This window comes from Lactuca sativa, chromosome 7 (genome assembly GCF_002870075.4).
Source record: "Lactuca sativa cultivar Salinas chromosome 7, Lsat_Salinas_v11, whole genome shotgun sequence".
NCBI lineage: Eukaryota > Viridiplantae > Streptophyta > Magnoliopsida > Asterales > Asteraceae > Lactuca > Lactuca sativa.
This window is the reverse complement of record NC_056629.2, coordinates 110,407,718-110,424,170: the sequence shown is the minus strand read 5'-3', so window position 1 is coordinate 110,424,170 and position 16,453 is coordinate 110,407,718.

Sequence of the window (16,453 nt, the reverse complement as noted above, 5' to 3'; positions counted from 1 at the left end):
TAGCATGGTTATACGACTCACAATACGTATTAAAAATAAGTTTGTTCATGGATTTTATATCTATAGTTTTATATATTAAAACTAACTACTGTTGTACTGGATGGTAATCCAGGGTTTTCAATCAATAGTTTTACGTAGTAAACTATCTACTGTTGTACCGAACAAAATTTAGAAGTTTTAACTAAACTGTCTTTATAGGAAAATATGGGATTTTCTTGGATAACAACTTTTCAGAAAACCAAAGGAAACATGTTCTTTTTACATAAACAAACAACTTATGAACTCACCAGCTTTATGTTGATTTTCAAACTGCTTGTATTCTCAGGTCCACATTAGACAGGTACCCCATGGTCTTTTGGAGAAGACGGAGCGCGTAGAAGTCACGTCTTACTTTTGTTCATATGATGTATACGTATAAAACTTGTAACACTTTATTTTCAAACAAATGTAAATTTTCCTATGTAATGTAATGGTTGTTTACTTTGCTTACTATGTACATTGGTTGTGATACTTAACATGACGTCACCTCCACCCCAGAACTTTTCTGCCTTCAGTTTCGGGGTGTGACAGATTGGTATCAGAGCCCTTGTTTATAGTGAACTAAGTATACCAAACCTTACATGGTATAAGACTATAAACACTAAGGGGCCTAAGTGCTCTGAACTTAAAGTATGCTTTAAAATATAAGTATTTTCAAAAGTATAAAAGTATACCTAACCGTCGGAATCCGTAACCTCGAGTAGAACAAAACATAAGTAAATGGGTGTTGTATGCTGCGGTTAAACCCGGGCAGTTATGTAGTCGCGTCTAGGGTCAATTTTGCCTGATCAACTACATTCATTCGAGACACGGCCAACATGTGCTTGGGAGTGACTGTGGTGTTCAGCATGCCTAAAACTTACCCAATACCCAAACAACAAGCCGTCATCGCTGTGAAACATAAAATACTATGGGAGTATTTTCTAGAGCCAACTTCGTTATAGAAATCCTCATTCAAGCGTTGCTTCTCAATCATCCCTTCTAGCGATAGTTTATCTGCTTTGATAACTCATTCCTGCTTTATCGCTTAATAGAATTCCATATCTGTCATATCTCTTGATTCAATTCAGAGGACTTACCATCCTCTCTTTCCTGATCTTTTTAGATCAAGATGCCTCCAAGAAAGAGACCCAGCTCAAAGAACAACAACCCTCCGCGACCACCTCCTCCTCAATTTGATCCTGTGATGTTCCAGGTGGCTGTTACTGCCCCAGTGGTAGCCGCCATGTCCCAAATGAACCCCGGTGGTTCAGGCAGGCCAGGAGGTGGTACTCAGCTCCAAAACCTGGAAGGTAGTCAGGGACACCAGAAGTAGTGTTCCTACAAAGACTTTATGAATGCGAAACCTACATCTTTCGATGGCACTGGAGGTGTTATCGCCATAACCCGATGGTTCGAGAAGATCGAATCTATTTTCGAAATCTGTGTTTGTTCGGAAGCTGATAAGGTAAAGTTCGCCACCTACACCTTCACCGATAAAGTCCTAACTTGGTGGAACGGCCGAGTCAAATCCATAACCTTACCTGTAGCTAATGCTATGGGTTGGGAGGCCATGAAGGAACTTCTGCTAGTGGAGTACTGCCCTCGGGCCGAAATGCAGAAATTAGAGCACGAACTATGGAATCTAAAAATGAAGGGTTCCGATATTGCCGCTTACACCTCCAGATTCGAAGACTTGGCACTTCTCTTTCCGGGAATGGTTACCCCGGACAGTAAAAAGATCGAAAGATTTATCTAGGGGCTGACCCAGCCAACCAAAGGGAATGTTTTGGCCGCAAAACTAGACACTTTCGACAGCCCTAAATGTCTGGCGCAAACCCTGATTGATCACGGAGACAATCCTGATGAGGAGGCCACCACTCCTGAACCGGTTAAAGGTAGTGGTGGTAGTAAAAAGAAATTATGGAACAAACAGAAGGCACAAGATTCACAAGGATCCTCTAAGAAGCAAAAAACTATGGCAGTCCACGCTGTTACTACCCCTGCTGCTGTTTCTGCCGTCGGATCCACCGCTCAGACTCCTACCTGTGGATACACTGCTACCCTTCCTTGGTGCAACAAATGCAGCTACCATTATCGTCCGACGTAATCATCTCGGGGCATAGAGCTGCTAGCTCGTTGAACCGTTCAGTGTAGGTCACTATGTCTGAGCCGACGATAGTGATATCCCACGGCTCTTGTTCCAGTTTTTTAATCTCGCCTAACGCGCAGTATTCCTCCCGCATTAACTCTTTTAGGTTTTCCTAACCCATTGAGTTTGCCACTGATAGAGTCAGTGACTTAACATGGTTGTTCCACCATGTTAGGGCCTTGCCAGAGAAGGTGCAGGCAGAAAACTTCACTTTGCTTCCTTCTGGGCATAAACAGATTTCGAAAACCAACTCTGTCTTCTCGAACCATTGCATAAGGGCAATGAATCCTTTAGTCCCATTAAAGGACAATGGCTGACATCTGGTGAAGTCCTTATAGGAGAAATCTCCCTGGCGCACCGGGACTTCACCTTGAGTAGAATCACTAGGCGTTTCACCTCCACCTGTACTGGTGGGGTGATACTGAGTCATGGTTGTTGCCACAGCCACGACCACTGCAGCGTTCGGAGTTGCTACATCGATTTGTGGAGAAGGTATTGGAGTTATCGGGGTAGCGTGTCTGGGTGATCTACGAAGAGGCATCTTTGCTAAAAGAAAACAAAGATGAGACGAAATAAGTCTATAGCAATGGACACAAGCCGAAAGCTGAAAATACAAGGTTATCCTAGTTCTGGATGTATCGGGTCCTGACTTCCATAGGGTTCTAGAAAAAAATTCATAAATGAGTCTATACCTAATAAACTCTATGAATTTGAAATAACTATCCTTGAATGAATATCTGTTTCCTGAATAACTGTTACCAGCTGCATGTAAGGAAATAATCCTAACACATGTAATGTGAGTAGTGTTTCCACTCGCTCGACCAATTAACAGGATTAATATTTATTAGTGTGACGTGTAAGGCGTTTTGATTACTCCGGCTGATCCTTCCTTGAAAAATTCTCATGAACTTGTCCTTGTTCCTCCTGGACTCTTCTGTTGTATACTATGAGGAAGTGGTTACATCTATCTGGGCTTGTCATGCGAGAATGAAAGTGAATAAAGAACCTATGAGCTTTAAGGTAACTTTATGGGGTGATCCTTACGGAATCCTCCTATAATTGTACAAGGTACACAAGTTTGTATACAATTGAAGATCAAATACACCTTCTAATAATTGATCCCACCTCGACACTACTTCCTTAAGAAGAATGGATAGCGAAGCGTTGGTCATAGATTCTATGATTATAAGATCTTGATTCTATATAAAACTTTAGGAATATACCCTGTAAGATTATAGACCTATCCGCAAGGGTCTTTTAAGTTATCACATAAGTTATTTATATGGACTAAAATACTCCTATAGTATTATAATGTAATGTACGTAGTATGTTCTAAACTAGTTATCGCGCTATCACATCATAGAATACTCCCATAGTACTCTAACTCTAATTGTACTTGTTCTGGCGTTCTCTTGACTGGAGTTCCGGTAAGTTTTAACCCTGTTGCAACACCACATTATTTCCAAACACATGTTGGTCACATCTCGAATGAATATAGTTGATCAGGCTATATTGATCCTAGCTATGATTACATAACTATTCAGGTTGACGACAGTGCCCAACCTTTAAATACTTTAGATTTGTTCTCTTCGTGACACTAGTCCTATTATGTACACGTATAAGCAAGTAGGTATATTTTTATAACGTGTGGTTATACTATAAAATATATCATTATCCAGAGCACTTAAGCCCCATTGCATTTATAGACGTATATCTTTTATCGGTTGATATACTTAGTTCACTATAAACAATGCTCTGATACCAATCTGTCACACCCCAAAACCGGAACGGCGGAAACGTTCGGGGGTGGAGGAAGTCATGTTTAGTATCACGAGATATGTATATGGTAAGAAAGTAATGAACAACCATTTCATTTAGAAAGAAAGTGTTTACAATGTGTGTGTTCACAAAACATAGAAGTCATAAGCAAATAACAAAACAAGACTTGAAGCTATAATGCTCCATCTTCTGAATCCCCAGCACGAGCACCTGTCTAAAAGTCTCCTGAGAATACAAGTTATTTGAAAGAGTTGATCAGCAATTAAGCTGGTGAGTTCATAAGATTTTAGTGATGTGAGTAAGCTGTAAAATGTGGTTGAAAATGTATATGTGCAAGTGACGTAAGCTGTAAATTCTGTGTTGAAAAGTTCGCCTGATCCTCTAGAAAATCCTATATTTCCTACTTGAATGAAAGTTAAGTAAAATAACACTACAAGCCTTTCTATGGGTACTAAGTGAGTGCAAGTTATATAAGACTCAGAGTAAACAAACAATCAATTGTGCGCATCTGCCCTAAGATCACAACCCAACGAGGAACAAAAAGTGAGGCGGATAGCACACATCCCATTGGTTGTTAGATCGTTGCCATATATAACCCTGGTGTATTCACTTGTTACTCATGGAATTATTTGTAATGGTTCCTTTATATCTAATGAAAAGTTCTTTAAGAACACCTATATTTCTTATGGTAGAAATGGTGACCACAGTGACTACTTTTATAAATAGCTTAGTTTATACTGCTATATTGTCACACCCCAAAACCGGAACGGCGGAAACGTTCTGGGGTGGATGACGTCATGTCAAGTATCACAACACATGCATTATAGTAATCAAAGTACAACAAAAAATTGCATTAATAGTAATAATTTTACATGGTTACATTACAACAATTCAAAGTAATAGAAGTAATAGAATAGATACAACATGATACTAAGCTATCTTCATCAACAGCTCCGAGATGTACCTGTCTAATGCTAACCTGAGAATACAAGTTATTTGAAAAGCGAGTATCAGCATTTTTACAAATGCTGGTGAGTTCATAAGCATTTAGTGACGTTTTCATTCAAATAACTTTAATAAAAGTAGTAGTTTAAGAGATTTCAGTGTATTAGAGTCCTTTACAGAAAAATCCTATATTTTCTTTAATAAAAGCAGCCTTCAACCAAGACTGGTCATTGTTGTGTGGTATAAAAGTAGTTTTCCCTAAGTTGCTATCATTATCAAAATACTGAATTTGATTATTGAGGAAAGCAAACGACATCAGGGAATATCATATGCCTCAGCAGTGAGGACTGCTGACTAAGGCAAGGAACCATAGACTCCAGGAAAGTATCGAACGAACGAGACGCCTGGTTCAGTCTAACAAGTGGAGACACAGACCCCAGAAGGTACCAAATGAAAGGTACAACTGGTAAGGTTTAAAATAGTGAATAACAGACCCCAGACAGTATCAAATGAAAGATACGTCTTGTAAGGTCAAACAGAGAAAACAGACCCGAGACAGTATCAAATGAAAGATACGTCTTGTAAGGACAAACAGAGAAAACAGACCCCAGACAGTATCAAATGAAAGATACGTCTTGTAAGGTCAAATAGAGAAAACAGACCCCAGACAGTATCAAATGAAAGATATGTCTTGTAAGGTCAAAACAGTGTGACTCTGAAACTGAATTACCAGCATACAGTGTAAATTGTCGGCGAAATACCGTTACCTTAAAGCCAATGAATTATAAGGTAACCCGGGATACTCGTAACCATACTGACTAGAGTACCAGACGCCCTACAAGCGTCCATAAAATGTGACATTTGTCACCCGTTGGCTTGGTAGGCCGGGACTGTAGCTAGCAGTCTGGGTGCGGGGTTGTCAATCCCGTATAGATCTATACACATAATGTCCGCTCTCCCTACAGGAGACTCTGGTTACCAACTAGACGACGGAGAAGGCCGTGTCCTAAAGATGCATCCCAAATAGTGGGTAGAGACTTCCAAATAGTGGGTAGTGTGTAAGTGTTGAACTAGAGGTAGAGACTTCCCAATAGTGGGTTTCTAATGTAAGTGTAGACTAGAGGTAGAGACTCTTAAGTGAACTGACTAGAGAATTCCTATATGTCCATACTCATATACATAATATATAACTAATGAGTCAAATGACCTTCGGACGGCCATCCGATCCCACCAGACCACATCTCAACGAAGAAAAGGAAATAGGGCAGACGAGCCTTCCTAAGTCTTTCAATCATTACTTATATGTACCTATATAAGCACAGGCATACATCTAACTACGACTGAGTGTGTATCAAGTAGAAGTGATCTTTGTGAAGTAGGAGTGTCTAACAAGTGAAGTAGGAGTGATCGCAAGTGAAGTAAGAGTGTCGAACAAGTATAAGCGTATCACGAAGTAGAGACAACAATAAGTGAAGTAAGAGCGTATCGAGTATAAGTGAAGTAGAGGCGATATCAAGTATAAGTGAAGTAGAATCGTATCACTAAGTAAGAGTGTGAATAAGTATAAGTGTCCATCAGGTATAAGTGTATCACGAAAGAATTGCGTTATCCAGTAGGATTTTAATATAAGTAAAATCGAAGCAGCAATAACAAACAAGTAAAAGTATACATCGTGAAAGGAACTTTAATGAAAACCTTGGAAACCTTTATATTTAGGAAAATCGCATTTTGTGCTCTTGGTAAAATAAGTTTGAAAGCCTTTGAAATCTTTGGAACCTTTATAAACCAGTTTAAAATGAATTTAGATAAAACAGTATAAGTAAGAGTTTTGAAACAATTGAAATCCCATTTTGAAAACCATTATAGTGTCCTACTCGGTAAAACAATGTACAGTGTGGTAAAATCTTAAGCATGTGGGTTATCAATCACGCAAGGACTTGAACACACACAATGACCTATTTAACATATGATAACATATGTTTACATACAATTAGTATATTTAACACTAATTAAACAAATATACGCGCTCACAGGAGCGGAAAACACTTTGGTTAAGTGTTTGGGTGTCCCGGGTAGCGTCTAAAGGTGTGTATGGCTAAGGAATGGAGCTTACTATCCGAGAGTAAAACCTTATCACATAGTTTACGGCCCAGGGACATCTCACCATGAGTTTATGGTGATGGGTTCTAGGGTGTTTTAAGGCTTCTACTTGCTCATGGAATTATTCTAAGTACTTTTCCAAAAAGGCATGGGTGGGTTTAAGGCTTCTAAGGGCACCTTATAGGAGTTTATGGCCTAGGGACACTCCTATGGGAGTTTACGGCCGTAAACTCTCATTCTTTGAGTTAAGTGAACTTTTAAGCCCTTATTGCCTTGCTAGCCATTTATAATGAAGTGTGATGCTATTTTGGGGGATTAAATCTATCATTTGGATGTGTTTTGGGGAGTTTACGTCCTAGACACTTGCTTGGGCCGTAAACTCCTTTTAATCCCTCCATTTCTTGTGTTTAAGTCCTTGTGTCAATCCTAGTATTTTATGGTAAATGTGTAAGGCCATTTGGGGAAACAAAACTACACTTTGGGCATGATTTGGGGTGTTTACGGCCTTGGTATAAACCTGGGCCGTAAACTCCTTTTTCCCCTTTATTTTGATGTGTTTAATTGATCCAAACCCCAAATACTAAGTCCCTAATTTGTGTTTGAAGCCTAAGGGTGATTTGGGAGTGTTTTTGGGGCATTTTGACAAGGTTTTGAGGGGCTTACAACCTAAGCATGTGCTTGGGCCGTAAACTCTCTTTTAAGCCCTAAATCATTGTGTTTTGATGTTTAAACACTCCTAGGCAATTCCCTTAATTTATTTCCAAGCCTATAGGGACAAGTTTGGGGTCTTTTGGCCTTGTTTAAGGGGTTTACGGCCTAAGAAGGAGCTTAGGCCGTAAACTCCATTCTAACAGCTTCTAGGTCTGAATTTTGGGCCATAAACATGAATCAATATGTTTAGAATAGGCTAGGGTAAGCAGACTTACAATTTGGAAGCATTTGGTTGCAGATTCAGGGCGAAAACGGGTCTAGAGAGAGAGTATAGAGAGAGTGTGTAAAAAGTCTCCAATGGACTCCACTCACCCTTATATAGGGTTCCGAGTCGGGGCTCATGGGAATTTACCCGATACTGCCGTTAAACGGGGCTTTTGGTCGCACCCGATTTAGTGGTCATAACAATAAAACTTAACATTTTCCAAATAAATGGAAATGGGTGTTATGTGTTTTTATTTCTTTTTATCACGTCTTAACGGCATGTTAAATGTAAACAAATGGAATGTTTATTAAATTGACGCCCTTTAATTAACGGAACTTTTATACCGTGGAATATTCCGTTAACGGTAACGGGGAAATGTAACGGGACAACTTGGGTTGTCACATCATCCCCCCGTTAGAGGGAATTTCGTCCCAAAATTCAGGTCTAGGCAAGGAAGTAGGTATGAATAGCCAAGTAGAGGTAAGGGAGTACTTCCTATATGGTTGTCCTCGCATTCCCAAGTGATCTCTGGTCTGTGTTTGTCATTCCAACAGACCCTCACGTACGGGATGCGGATTCCGTCTAGTGTAGCGAGTGGGTTTCCAACTGGTGTATCTACGAGGTTAGGGTTCCCAATGGTTTCTATCAAGATGAGTGAAGCACAAAGAGTGACGTCGGGAAATCACATATCAAGTCTAAGAAGTGGATCGATCAGGTGTGAATCTTGTGGTATATCCGAAGGTACTGGTGGCCGGAAAAGGGTTGGACCGAGTCTCCATGAGGATTCTCATATGGTCCTAAGCTCTCGAAATGGGTAGAGCTTTTTAGTACTAAGAACATAGTGTACTTCTATGGCAAGATCATTATTGGCGTGATCACCATTCCAAAGTTCCTAACGTTCTCACTCGTACTGGTAGTGTAGTCCTTCAGGTTGGTTCTTAGGAATCTCGAGTGGTCTTTGGTTTCGCGTTTCCTGTCAACTGGCTGATAGAGACTTTCTAGATCGTCGAGTGGATTGCGTGACTGTGGTCGTCTGCTTGCTATAGAGTGTCTATTTCAAGCTCGTGCAAAATGGATCTGCACTTAAGAATCTTGAGATACAGAAACCCTGGGGGTCGGAGAGATAGGGTTTCACTAGACGAGTGTTGGACTATCTCAGGAGGTGGTTCTACTATCTCTACGTGAGATAGTATTCGTGGAACACCTAATAGTCCAAGGAATCTCTAAGACTGGGGTTTATTCTAGCATGGAAAGTCCATGTTCCTGCATAACCCTTTGACTAACACCAGGGCTGGTGTCAAGCCTATGATCTCTTTGGGATCCGGGTCATGAGACTTAACGCAACTACTTTCGCACTTCACCAAGTATTCTTGGCTGCGAAGGTTATCCTGTGGTTCTCGGTATCCTAGTGTTCACTTTGGAGAATGTATTTTATCGTCTACCGGGCGACGACGAATTCCTCCATGCGAGAGGGTGGAGGATGATAGGCACTACTTGTCTATAATAGTGTGGGCAAAGTGCCTGAATAGTAAGAGCATCTACTGCAACTACTCTTCCGAAGGTTCTGAGTTTCCTTGGTCTAGGTCAATTCTAGTGAGTATAGGGTCTCATCACTCGGAACTTTACTGGCTCAACCCGCAGTGATTCTCATGACTCCGACTCCTATGTTATGGAATAGGGTGAAAGTGTTTTGCGAAGAGGTCCGTGGTAGAGCTCATGCTTGGCTTAACCTCCAATACTTGATGTATGCCAGCAGTATACCTGGTTATAATGGTCAGCCTCATGAGTTCTATGCTCTGGGTTCACGAACCTGATGTGCGAGGTGTGAAGGGTCTCCCAGTGGAATCTACGGAGTATGCTCTGGTTGGTTGTCATCTACTGGAGTTTCAATAGTGTCCTTCGCTTCGGTGTTCATCTGACTACGAGGGGTCGGTCCACGGCGTGTGGTACCCTCTCTTGGGTACTTCGGAAGGCTTGAGATAAGAGAGACGATTGATGGATCGCATTAAGTTTGATTATTCGTGTTAGGTTTAGGTTCAGAAGAACCTTTATTTGCCGACATGGCTATGGAGAAGGTTCTTTTTGCACAGAACTAAGGATGTACACATGGTTGCACAAAGTCAAACCATTATCAATAGAGTCGTCGAAGTTGGCACACTCCGACATGATGTAAAGCGAAGATCGATAGAGTCATGTGCCGAACAGGCACACAAGTTCTAGGCGTCTCGGGTTTCGTCCTATGTATCACTACTGCGGATACTTGGACCGATAGAGTCGACGCGGAACTATAGAGAGTCCTAAGAGTTTCCGAATAGAGTACCTTTTCATGAACGGATTCTCACGAGGCATTTTTATAATCGCCTTACATATACTAGCCATGTATATTTACGGTGGGGAGGACTGTTGACTAAGCGACCCTGCCCTAAATCCACAACTAAACGAGGAACAGGAAATGAGGCGGCATTCGCTCACTCTAGGTCTGTCCATCTTAAATATACATGGTCGTAACGTATATGTTTAGCCATTATAGTTTTACCTAATGAATTTTAAATTTTATAACAGTGCTGTGACTTTCGCCTTACTGGGAAGAATTTACATTTGAATTAGTCTTTTATTGTTCTTAGTTTAGTTATCCGAGATCGAGAGATGTACCAAAATCTAATCAGTTCCTTGCCGCTTCTCTGACTAAGCAGTAGTGTCAGGCTCTTTCTGTGTCTTTGTCTTTCCCTTCGGTTGGGCAGTCCTTCTTGAAGTGTCCCATTTTACCACATAGGTGGCAAACTGGATTGGTCGTCACTTTGGTGATTGATGCAATACGCTCCACCGGAGTGCTGCATACGCGAGCAATATGACCCTTCATGTTGCACCTAGCACAATAGAGTTCCTGGTAGGCACCATGATGATGGTAGCTGCACTTGCTGCAGTGGGGAAGGTCTCCTTGGTATGGTCTTCTTGAGATCGGGAGGGAAGGATTTACAGGAGCATTGGCCGTCTCAGCTCATTGCCCTTCGGAAGGTCCTTGAGCCGAGGTACTTCCCTCCTTTATCTTGAGTTTTCTCTTTAGTGGGTTCAGTGAAGGTTCTTGGGTGACTGGGTATGAAAGTGTTGGTTGTTGCTGTCCATCGCCAGGATTGGAAATCCTGACAGGGCCCTTGCTAAATTGGCGGTGTTAGCATTCAGGTGAGCCATGACAGCTACTACGGCTGCTGAGACTGCAGCTTGGAACATATCTTCATCGAATAAGAGAGCAGGTTTCTTGCTTGTGGATTGGTTACGCTTCTTCGGTGGCATGGTTTTCCTACACGGAAAGGAATACAAGGTAATGAGAGACGATGGTTAACCCTGGACATTTTTGTCCTGAACGTATTAGGCATAAATTTTTTTCCCGTGCCCTGGGTACTGGTCGTCTGAGTGTCGACCTACATCCCTATGATGTAGTCCTAGTGATCAAGGTAGGAGTGGGTGAGTATCAGAAAAAGGCCATAAGATGCAAGCGTTCCTACTAAGTTACCTTTATACTAGGAAAGGTTTCACTCTCCGGCCTGGAGAGATTTGAGAACGGTTCGGAACGGACTGCGGAAAGAGAGGCTCACAAGGGCAGATGGCTAAAATTCTCTCAATAAAGGTGCGAGGATCTGCCCTAATCGTGTATCTGGAAACGGGAAACGACGATTTACCTAACACGTAGTGTGAGTAGTGTAACCAATAACTCACTAAATTGTATTATTTTATGGGTGTATTAGTGGGACGAACACGAGGAAAAGACAATTCCCGGGTTCCATATACTGGCTCCCTCGGTCTGTCTCGTATCTTTGACTGGAATCGGCATTGGTTTCCTTCGGGTAGTTTCCTAGGGTTCTCTTCTCGTATGGACATACTGAATTTCTACTCCGCCTTCCTTCTGATTCCAACTCTGGGTGTCACCGCTTCACGATGGATAACTGGAATCTCGGGAGTTTAGGCAAATTTCTCACCAATGTCCCCAAAAGAATACGGGCACTTGGTGCATTCAATAGTCTCGACCCAGTTCATTTATTTCCGAACAAGAAATCTTCTCAATGAACCTCCTCAGGTTCGGAATCAAATCTTCTGTCAAGCACTGGAGTGGGTAGGGTTTTCTACAGGGTTCGCGCGAGAATGGAAATGTCTAAAGAATCCTAAGAGATTATTAGCATTTCACTGTATGATCCATATCGAGTCCTGCTACGATTATACAGGGTATACAAATCATATATAGCTTAGATCCGATAGGCCTTCGAATATGTGATACTACTCTAGAACCACATCCCAACGAGGAAAAGGAAATAGGGCAAAACCACACATTCTTAGCCTATGGGATCCTTATTATATATAACCTTGGGAGTATACCTTCTGTAGTTGTAGGTATATCAATAAGGATCTTTTTAGTTATTCACGCAAGGTTGCTTATGGATTCTAAAATACCCCTATGGTATTTTAATTCTTGTTTGTTTCCTTATCTTCTGAATATGAATTCTGGGATTAGTGTGAATCTTTTAGCGTTCTAAAATACTCCTATAGTATTTTAAGTTTATGTTTGGCTCTAGCATCCCTAGTTGGTAAGTTTCAGACCTGTTGTACACCACTATCACTCCAAAGCACACGTTCATCGCATCTTGGATAAATGTAGTTGATCAGGTTACATTTATCCCAGCTTACGATTACATAACTGCTCATGTTTGACTGTAGTGCTCAACATCCGAATACTTTTATTATTGTTCTTCTTGTGATACTTTTGTTCAAGTGTTTAGGTTTTGGATGTTATTATACTTTGGTAAAATATGGTTATATTTTAAAGTATAATTCTTAGTCAGAGTGTTTTATCCCTTTGTGTTTATAGGTTGTATATCTTTTATGAATTGATATACTTAGCTCACTATAAACAATGCTCTGATACCAATCTGTCACACCCGAAAACCGGAACAGCAGAAACGTTCTGGGGTGGATGACGTCATGTCAAGTATCACAACACATGCATTATAGTAATCAAAGTACAACAAAACATTGCATTAATAGTAATAATTTTACATGGTTACATTACAACAATTCAAAGTAATACAAGTAATAGAATAGATACAACATGATACTAAGCTATCTTCATCAACAGCTCCGAGATGTACCTGTCTAATGCTAACCTGAGAATACAAGTTATTTGAAAAGCGAGTATCAGCATTTTTACAAATGCTGGTGAGTTCATAAGCATTTAGTGACGTTTTCATTCAAATAACTTTAATAAAAGTAGTAGTTTAAGAGATTTCAGTGTATTAGAGTCCTTTCCAGAAAAATCCTATATTTTCTTTAATAGGGCTTAGAAATACATACAAGTTGAAGATCTTGAAGAAAAATGGGATGATACTTGAGAGAGAAATGGCTCTAGTCTTGGAAATGTGAAAAAATGAGAAAAATATCTAAGTCTCACTTATATAGCCTTTAGGGTTTACGGTCCTAATACCATTTTGGACCGTAAACTCCAAACTCTTGAAGTTTTGGGAACGTATTGCTACATAATAAACCCTAGGGTATCCTCTCTCCTGATATCTTCTGAAGCACTTACTTTAAAACACTCAAACTTATTCCAAAAAGCTTAAAAGTTAGCAGAAATAGTTTTGACTTCAATTGAAGTTGATGGTTGTACAGAATGGAAATTTTTGGGTTGTCACATCATGTTTACTGGATTAAGATGAGAACATAGTAGCAATTGGTTTTCACATAACACCAAAAAATGTTGGAGAAAAAACTATAGAAGATATTGGTGGAACATACGTAGGTGGTGGAGAAGATGGTTGTGATGGAGGAATAATAATCGTTTTGACCCAAAGATTGTTCTACTCTTTTGGGCACCATAATTGATGTTTGCATCCGTATTAGATACATATGCATTGCCATCAAGATTACTTGTCTTCTCGATAGTCGAATTGATAGAGGTATCCCTTCATGGAGAAACACAAAATTGACCTCCCATTTCTGTGTAGGTGCAATCACTGTCATGATCTGATTCGACAACTAAATTCTCTATCTGATCCTCAACAAGAGTTTTCTTTCACTTATTTAATTTTCGAATAAAATCTAAAGCACTTCTATTTTGTCAGGCAGAAGAATTAGGAGATGAAATCTCTCTAACCACAACTCCTGTCTTTGTAAATTGTAACTGCTTTACCCTCTTGGAAATCTCTTTTTTCACAGCACGTTCTTTTTTAGTACGAATCTCTGTAGCAACTGTTTCAGATTGATTCACAATAGTTTCGACTATAGGCTTATCAGTGAATTTCGTGGGTTCAGAAGCAGATGATTCCTTAGCATGTTTCTTTGTTCTTTTAAGTGCCCTTTTGACTGTATTTTTGGGTACAACCTCCTTAATAACTTCTTCTGCTACTTCCTTTGGCTTCTCATCTTGTTTCTTTTTCTTGTGACCCTTAGATGCTTTCGATGAACCTTCACCACCTTCAGATGAAACCTTTGGTGGTAGAATACCAGTTGGAGTAGGGTCCATTGAAACTCGATACTAAACCAACAATTATTGAGTAGGATTCACCAAATTGAGCATCAAATCGGAAATTCGAGTAGCTAGTGGGAAAATTGTAGCATCATCTATAAAAAAATTCGGAGCAGTCATGGATGGAAACTCAACAATATCAACATCAGTAGGAAAAAGAATATATTCCTGAGTATAGACTTCCTTCAAAATTAATCATCAAAAGCTAGCACTCAAAACTCCATATGCTAGTTTGGAATGGGAAATTGAATTCCCAAATTCCTCACATAGCAAAGATGCATAATCAACATTTACTCCATAATATAACCCAACCATAATCGGGTAAACTTCAAGCTTTACCTTTATCCAACCCAAAACTTCTTCATGTTAAACACCTTAGAATAATGCTAAAGATAAAACTCCAAATATAGGGTAGACTCGACTTCTTGAAGTGACCGCTAACTGAAAAAGTGGGTTGACGAACCATCCAGTTGAACATATGAATAAATTTTTTAGTAGTAACTTCATAAAACATACCAGAATATGATAACTTTAGTATTTGGCCAAATTGCTTCTTGGTGAGTTGCTTCTTCTTCTAAAAGATCAACTAAAATGTAACAACCTTGGTTGTTTTGTTATAAACAGTAATAGAAGTAGCTAAAGATAATTGGTGCATCAGAATGGCAAAAGAAGATGATAAAGCATGATTAAGAACTGAGTTATTCATAATCAACACTATCATATGCAGTTCTTCAGGATAGACTTCAAGCGAGGGATTAAGCCCGAGATTTGTGTGTTGAATCTTCATCATTGCTTGTGAAATCTCTTCGTTGTTCGTATTGAACTGATCAACGAAGTTTTGTTCAATGGCCATTGCAATAGATTGAGATAATTTGTGAGGGAGATTTTGCGATGAACACGGTTCTTGAAACAATTCCGGAAAATTGGAATGTTAATGAGCATTTTCCTTAGATAGTTAGTGTGAAATTTGAATTCAAAACGTTCCCCAATAATATAATTCCATGTGGAGTATTGGTTACTTAACCGTCACCTAAAAAAACTGCCACGTGTAAAATTGATGATCACGTTTTTTTCCTCGAGCCTCATGAATATCTCGAATCATCCCATCCAACAGATATTTCACATCTACTACCAAAAATGAACTCCCAAGACTTTCGATACTAGAATAGAATCATTCATTGTTATGGACGCTAGGCTCTTTCACTTATGGGAATGATAAGCGAAATCATGTGTTGGATGTCACACCCCAAAACCGTGAACGGCGGAAACGTTTTGGGGCGGAGGACGTCATGTACAGTATCACAACAATGAAAAGTAGTAAAAAAGCAACAACATCATCCATTGCATTAATAATATAATTTTAATACAAGTGTTCTGTCAAATTATAATAGACACTAAAGTATAATCAAAATGAAAGATGAGTCTTGAACGAGCTCCATCTTCTCTAAACCTTGCATCAGTACCTGTCTACTGTTGACCTGAGGATACAGGTTATTTTGAAAGAAAGTATCAGCTTAAAGCTGGTGAGATCATAAGTATTTTAGTGTCTTAATTTGTATGTAAGTATTTGTACGAATGAAATGTAAGTATTTGTATGACATGTAATGAAAGACTTGAAAATGTTTTGAAAGAAAGTTCGTGTAAGTATGAAAATGTTTGTAAAACAACTGTAAACGCTTGAAAAACTCTAGAAATCCCTATGATTCCTACTAGTATAAAAGGCAGTCTTCTACCAAGACCTAACTGTTCTAAATCTAGTCTTCTACCAAGACCCAACCGTGCTACTATTATTATTATTATAAGAATTTGTATCCTTTGGTACTAGGATACTCAAATAATTCACCTCATCGGTTATGTGAATGAGTCACAAGATAGAGGTAATAATATAAATAACCTAAGTATTATCCTTTTGTACTAGGATAACTAACAGTGTCAACTGAAGACACCCGTAGATGTACATTTACCTCTGTTGCTAATTGCTGGGCGTAGGAATAATTAGTCCTTAAAGTATACCTATAATGGCATCAACCGT